A 7672-nucleotide genomic window follows, 5' to 3' on the forward strand; every position below is an offset into this window, starting at 1 on the left:
ACAACCCTAAGGGCAACATTGCCTCTTTTGAATTCTGATTTCCTCTAGTGTTTCATTTTTGTTAAAACGTACTGCGTGTTGTCCTAGTAAAAACCAACCAATCCGCCCCGCACACAGGGAGTTGGGTGCTGGGTTGAGTTGAGTGAGTAAGCATCATCAAAGCCAAACAGGTTTGTGGCACGCTACAATACGACCCGTGATTCATGGAGGTGTGAATGGAAGGAGAGATCAACAACGCCTGCTTCTGAGGTGTCCGTGCGCATGCTGGGGCTCACCTTGGCAAGTTTAGTGCTGGCCGACCTTGGCTCAGAGATTGCCACAATAAACCCTGCTCTCTCGGCCATTACTCTTCATCCTGTCTACACATGCCCCGCCCTTCCTCAGTCCTGCCCTTCCCCAACCCTCTCCTCTTCCACACTTCACAACTTTTGTCTCCGTTATTTTTGCCGAACCGTTAGCGTCAACATAGCGCAACGGCGGAGAGCTGATCGCAAAGAACCGATACCTACATTGATTTATGTATTTTGGTATTAACTCTGTCGTTGGGTCTTGCTCCAGGAGCATTCTGCGCTCCTGGAAGTCATCGGGTCTCCAACTTCTGGCCCGCTGTCTCGTGTGAGCTGGCAGGCTGGCAACACAGAGAGAGTTTTTCTGATGGAAAAGCTGAGGGAGAAACAAAGGGCTTAGATAACCGACCTCTTCCGACCCTTTTCTCCCCCTCAGCAGTTTCAACACTTTCAACCGCTCACAATTCCACAATCCCAGTCCAACGGCCTATTTTTCAGAAAACAGTTACAATTCAATGGGCTTAGAGAGATGCCATGTTTCTTTATCCTTGAAACTGTATGCCCTATTGGGTGTTGTCAATACTTAAGCCTTCCATAACCTCCTCCGAGACATGTAATTACTCAGCCAGAATGGACCAACAGAATGGATCCGTCTGAGAAAGCTATGCTAATCAACGTGCCAGTCGTTCCTTTGATATGACGATTTAGTCTCTGGTGGACGTTGTTTTCTATTCAAACCAAGCTCTTCTTTACCACCATCACAGTTCTAAAGTGCACTCATTGTCTTTGTTGAGCCATTCATTGTAGCTCCCCCCCCCCCGCTCTTATCGCCCCCTAACTGTGTTGTCATGGCTAGATTTTTCTGATGGAGGAGGAAGGAAGGCCACATTGAAGAATAGCACTTTATTAAAAGGTCTCACTCATCATGTGACCCGATGGGAAACAGTGCGTAGCATTGAGCAGCTCAACTGATCACAATCACAGTCCTCATCTGACCTACAGGAGGGCTCCAGGTCGAAACCGTCCTAATAATTACATCCTGTGTCCTCTCCTCAGCACTGTTCCCTGATCTCGATGGAAAACAGCACAAGGTCAGGGAAAGACGTGAAGGAGAATTCATTTGGAAAAGAAGGGGTTGCTCACGATGCTGAATTACTATGATTGTATGAAAATGACGGCTGAATGGTGCGACACTTAAGATATTCCTGCCGCAAGGGATTGTGGGAAGGCATAATCTACTTTCAACTGGAAGGGTTGCCTAGTGCAACCTATGCTAAAGGAGATAAGAAAGAAAGTATTGAAGTACCTTTCCTTAGCATTTAGAGAATACCAACAGCTCTTATCGTGGCTGCCACATAGATATGTCACTTCACTCAGATAGGAACCTTACTAAGCTACGATGTGACCGCAGCCAAGGACTTCTATTTCCTTTTTGTCTCAGATATCTTGTGTTTGTATTCAGTTGAATGTGTTTTTCCTTGAGGGTTGGAGGGCGTCAGTGCTCAATGTCAGAATCACAGCACATGCTCAATGTCATGCTAATGTGCCAAGTGTGCTAAGTGTGCTAAGTGCTAAGCTATGTGCTAAATACTAAGCTATGTGTGGGCAATACAGTGGCTTCATAGAGGGGAATTTCAACTTATTTGAAATCAATATAACTCTCAAACTGTTTTAGAACTCCAAAGCACCATTAACATTCTCAGAAAAGGATAAAGTCAAGGATTGAACAGAGTATTTGATTTGGTGTATCTGTTGTGTGTGTTTGTGCCTGTGTGAGTATCTGTTTGGTGTGTGTACGTTTGTGTGGCGTGTGCATGTGTATGCGTATGTTGTGTGTGTGTGCGCCTGTGGGCGCACACACGTACGTTTGTGGGACCTTTGCATGTGTGTGTGTGTATGTGTGTGTGTGGTTGTGTGGGTGGTGTATGTGTATGTTTGTGCCTGTGTGTGACCTGTGTGTGTGTGTGTGTGTGTGTGTGTGTGTGTGTGTGTGTGTGTGTGTGTGTGTGTGTGTGTGTGTGTGTGTGTGTGTGTGTGTTTTCCTGTGTGTGAGTGATAGTTTTCCAATGGATATCCCCTTTAGCTTTACTCGCACTGGTGTATCTTTTGCAATCCTGCTAACTTATGAGTTTTCGGTGCAAGTCCAGGGTGTGGAGCCCCCGAGGTTCCCTCCAGCCCCCATGGGAGGAATGTGCTGGATGACCAGGAGGGACAAGAACAACAAGAGAGAGAAATCATTCTTACCGTAAAAAAAAGTTGTATTTATACTCAAACATAACAATGTGTGTAATGTAGCGTTAAGAGATGGGTGCTGCTGTCAGGTTTGAAGTGGTTTATGTAGTATTCAGCCACCGCACTCTCATCAGTCCAAGTTAATCGAGGCCAGATCGGGTATCACCAGAAGTGTCCTATGGGAGCCGGGACTGTTTGTAAATCTCATAACTAGTCAAGGGAGTTTGTTTGTGTGGGTGCGTGTGAACTTGTGAATTGTTTGTATGTGTACGTTTGGTTGTGTGTGTGTGTCTGTGCAAATGTGCTTGCTTGTATATGTGGTTGTGTAAATGTGCGTGTGTGTGTGTGTGTGTATGTGTGTCTGCGTCTGTGCATGTGTGCTTACTAGTGAGTGTGTCGGTCTGTGTGTGTGCATGCACGAGTGTGTGTGTGTGTGTGTGTGTGTGTGTGTGTGTGTGTGTGTGTGTGTGTGTGTGTGTGTGTGTGTGTGTGTGTGTGTTTGTGCATGCATGTGTTTGTCAGAGTGAAAAGAGAAGGAGAGAGAGAGAGAGAGAACAGGTGAGTGTGTATGTGTGTGTGTGTGTGTGTGTGTGTGGGGGGGGGGGGGGGGGGGAAGTTATCACTAGAATCAAATCCCCAAAACCGGTTATTTGTTAATATTATATATTCCTTGACCTCGCAAGAAAGTCTGTTCTGCACTATTGAATTTTATCATCCAAGGTCAGGATTTGGGATATGTTTTTCACATTATATAATTGGTGTCAATATGGAGTTGACATAACATCAGAGACTGTTGATCTGATCTTAAGTACATTGCACTTTCTAAAATGCTTTTTTAACTTTGCCTTTATTTTCTATCTAGTTTACTCATTTTTTGCATATGTTTTCTTTTACTTATCTTATTATTTTATTTTATTGTATGACAATGTTTATATGGGAAGGACTTAAAGCCTGCCTTGTGTATGAGAAGTGCTATATAAATAAAGTTGCCTTGCCTTGCCTTGCCTAGACGAGGAAAACAACACTACAGAAAACAATAGAGAAAAGAGGATGGAAAGATTATTTGCTTTCAAGGGCCACTATTAAACCACCACCGGTGAATTAAAAGCCATTTGAAACACTGCCCTGCCTGTACATTTAGGTGGACACTCACCATTATGATGTCAATATATCACTGGGCCGGACAGATTTTGAAATGGCTTAATGGCTAATCAAAATCACACCTTGTGTAATAGTGGCCTTTTAAGTGCCCCCGAAATGCTCTAAACATATAAACTCAAGGATTGAACTCACGGTTTGCCCTGTTTGTTTCTTGGTGTTTATCATAGTAAGGAATACATGTTTTTTTTGTACTTGAAGATAACATTAGCACAAACTATCAGGTCGAACAGGACATGAAAAAAGACGTTATAAAAGTTATTTTACGATTATAGACTAGGCCAAAAGACAATCTGCAGCCTACTATATTATCTTTGACTTTTATATATAGGCTATAAATGCAGTCGTAAAAATGCATACTTGTTCCAAATTGTGTGATTTAGACAGGTCTAATCGAGAGTCGTAATTAAAATAACAATTTGAAAATGGACGGCAACGCGAAAAATAGTGGACTACGATTCTTTCGTAACTCCTCGTATTCGCCTCACGTCAAACCTCACTGAATATGCATCCATTCATTTTTAAAAAAGCACGCGTTTGGTTTCCCATAATGCACACCCCATCCCTTCCCTATCATGTTAAACAGATGAGAAACCCCGCCTCGATGTTTCCATACTCCTTCCGCCTCAGCCTCTTAGAGTGGCTCTGAGGTCTCCAGCCTCCCAGTCGCTCCTCAGAGGAAACCAAGCCGTGCGTACTCGGTGCGTAAAGCTCCCGGACACCACACGGACCGCCGCGCTTATCAACGGCTGCTTGGAGGAAACATAAACCGAATAAAAAAAGAACATACCTGAAGGTTTCACCTGATATCTAGAAGGAGGGAGAATGTTTTTTTTAAGACAACTCGTTTTGCTCAAACGCAATTTTTAGACTAGGATAGTCTAAGCACGGATGCCTCGCACCATCGACCCCTGGGCATCACGTTTTACATTCACATTCTCTTCACTTGTTTTTCACTACAGAACATGAGCAAGCACGCAGAAGACACGGGGAAAGCTGAATGTGAATATTCTTGGATTTAAAAAGGCGTACCTGTCCAAGCAGTGCTTGAGTCAAACTTATGGCGTGAAGGTAAGACAGATGGCTCTTCTGTTTATGATTATGAAGTTTATGATTCTGTCGACTTCTCAAAGATCACACCCACATTGAACCCTTTAGTAAAGAAATGGACCAGCGTTTAACAGCACTTGGGACTCTGAGGAGGAGATTCGGGCTGTATCAATAAAAAGTGATGAAATGCATCTGTTATCAAATTAATTAAGATGCGATGTTGAATGGCCACACGCGTATCTTATGTTTCACATCTGGTTTGCACTAATGTCGTTATAATATGAAACTCAATAGTTCACTTATTGTAAAGGCTCGGGGGTTTTCTGCATGGGTGTTCTATTGGACGCATCAGAGAACAACACAATCATTATTTTCCTCTCATGGATACAATTACCGCCCGTTCAGTATTTTTGCCCTATTTGTTTACGAATCTGGAACATAAATAGTATGCATATCGATCGTGACCTATTGTTTTTCTCACGCTCGAAACTGTGAAGTGTGACTGAGAAGTTGTATCTGATGGAGATGCGTAAGCCCGATGAGCTGCTGTATATTGGATTGTTATCCAACTGTATATTGGATAACATTGGACCTCTTGAACGTCGGAGGTCCGATGTTATTTATGTGGTGGAAATATTGCGCTCAGAGGTGGAGCTGCTGGCTGTTAGATCTCCCAGCTAACCCCGTGAAACACACCTCGTCTATCTTCAGCTCCAGGACGCAGGACGCTCTGAGAGACACACACAGATAGTATAGACCCGTGAAAAAGTGATTTCCTGACTCAATCTGAGCCCTCAACCCCTTAGAAGATCAAAGCAAACGCAGATTTGGCTCAGCTGGGTGGCAATTCTACTTATATCAGGACATGAGGGAGGATCTTCTTTGTTTTTGAAGAAAGCTTCGAAGAAAGCTTTATTTCATCAGTGGTATTGCATCGTTCACCTTCATGTTGGAGCAGCGTGTTATGTACGTGATACTGTATATTACTGTTGCAATAACGTAAGTCACTTACGTAAGTGACTTACAGCAAAACATAGTATAAATCAATCCCCAATATCGTTAAAGTTGGTGTTGCAGGCTATTTGGAAACAAATGGGTCCATAACCACACTATTAGCCCGTCACTTATCCCCAGTTGGTTTTAAGCCTGAGTAAACACTGGATTACACCCAGGAGCCACACTGTGTTGCGTTTTTCAGTCATATGGATTTTTCTTTCTGTTTTTCTGGTGCATTCCTATTATGCTCTGTTGGATCCCCTCTCCCTCAGTGTGTACAAAACAGTCATGCTTGAGTAGTCTGTAGCTGGTGTTTGTCGAACCCGCTCATTTGCGCCAATGGACCGCTCCTACGAGCTAGGTCCCCCCCCCCCCCCACACACACACACACACACACAGAGCGAATGTCCCTAGAAGACCACAGTGTTTAAACACTATCTCTCCATCTCTGGAATGGCTTGAATCAATAAACTGGGATGATTGGGACGGGGGGAGGGATAAACAAGCAGGGAATTAGTGTGCAGAACCAGTGATCCAGTTAATTTCATCTCTCTCCTTCTGAACGTGACATCAAAGCAGACTGTTAACGTTGAGGTGAGTCACGGTTGAAGAAACATCTGTATGTTCTGCGAAACACGTCTGTAGGCTCCCTGCTCTCAGGAGGTTTCACTTAACAGATATATATATATATATATATATATATATATATATATATATATATATATATATATATATTTATACATACACAGAGAGAGAGAGAGAGAGAGAGAGAGAGAGAGAGAGAGAGAGAGAGAGAGAGAGCGAGAGAGAGAGAGCGAGAGAGAGCGAGAGAGAGAGAGAGAGAGAGCGAGAGAGAGAGAGAGGAAGGAAGGGGGAGAGATAATGAGAGAGGTAGAGAGCGAAAGAGGGAGAGAGAGAGCGACAGACGAGAGAGAGAAAGAGGTAGAGAGAGAGAGAGAGAGAGAGAGAGAGAGAGAGAGAGAGAGAGAGAGAGAGAGAGAGAGAGAGAGAGAGATAGATAGCAGGAAACAGGTAAACCTTGTTTCTTACCTCAGAATGAAACTGTCACAATACATGAGATACATGTATTTTCCTTGCAGCTTACCTTGCAATGATAAATAAAAACAATTCCACCTTTGAAACTCGCAAACAGGATAATGTCATGTTTTCAAAACTTTCCAAAAAATTGTTATGTACTGAAAGTTGTGTCTACACTATCACACACTACAAGACTACAGCGACAGACAAAGACCGCCATCCATGCAGATCCAAGCCCACAAAGCAGTGCAATCACAGTTAAAGCACTGCGGTAAAGGCAATCAAACCAAGAGAGAATTCAATGGAGAATCGCAATGGGATTCACGAGTAGGGGACAACAGTCACTTTATGCTTTATAGTTGTTTTCTGAATAGAAATCACTCTAATTGGCCTCTCTGTGTGCTGAGAAATTCCACTAAGTTAGAACCAGGCAATAAGTGATTGAAACAGTCTCCGGTCAATTGGTGATAAAAATCCCAGATGCTGGAGACCCTTGAAGGATGCCACCAGGAGGGAACAAATCTCTGGTCTGGGAGCTGGAAGGGAGTCTGAATGGTAAAGTGAGGTCGTATTGAATGGCCATGATGAATTCTGGCTAAGCACAATCTATAGCATCAAAAGGACGTTTTAGTCTTCTAGATTTTCACACAGAATCCCTCTATAATAGTATTTTTGACTGGCCATCCCCTCCTCTGTCTTGGTCTCACTGCTTGAACACAAGGTCGCCCAGGTGACATACTATTTCATCCCCATGTGATGCAACATAAATAAAACCCTTTTGGAACTGTTAAATCACAAGCTCATCATGTGAGCTTTGCTTAATGCGTCATCCACCTGAGAGCGAGAAGAAATCACTTTGCACCTCATCCAAATATGTAAACATTCTGGGAATTTTCTATTTAAAAGTATTT

The 7672-nt window shown here is 43.3% G+C and overlaps 1 protein-coding gene across 3 annotated transcripts in view; it reads left to right on the forward strand.

The window, feature by feature from the left end:
- The first annotated feature begins 3942 nt into the window (after nt 1–3942).
- Nucleotides 3943–7672, forward strand: part of drd2a (dopamine receptor D2a) — a 36968-nt gene continuing 33238 nt past the window's right edge. Inside the window, exons 1-2 of one of the 3 annotated variants that reach the window (XM_030337073.1) lie at nt 3943–4473; nt 4640–4748. The gene's annotated coding sequence lies outside the window, so the exon portion shown is untranslated. Of the gene's footprint in view, nt 4749–7672 lie in introns of all 3 variants that reach the window. The other 2 variants (XM_030337072.1, XM_030337074.1) reach the window with 2 other exon arrangements.

Source organism: Gadus morhua, chromosome 16 (assembly GCF_902167405.1).
Source record: "Gadus morhua chromosome 16, gadMor3.0, whole genome shotgun sequence".
NCBI lineage: Eukaryota > Metazoa > Chordata > Actinopteri > Gadiformes > Gadidae > Gadus > Gadus morhua.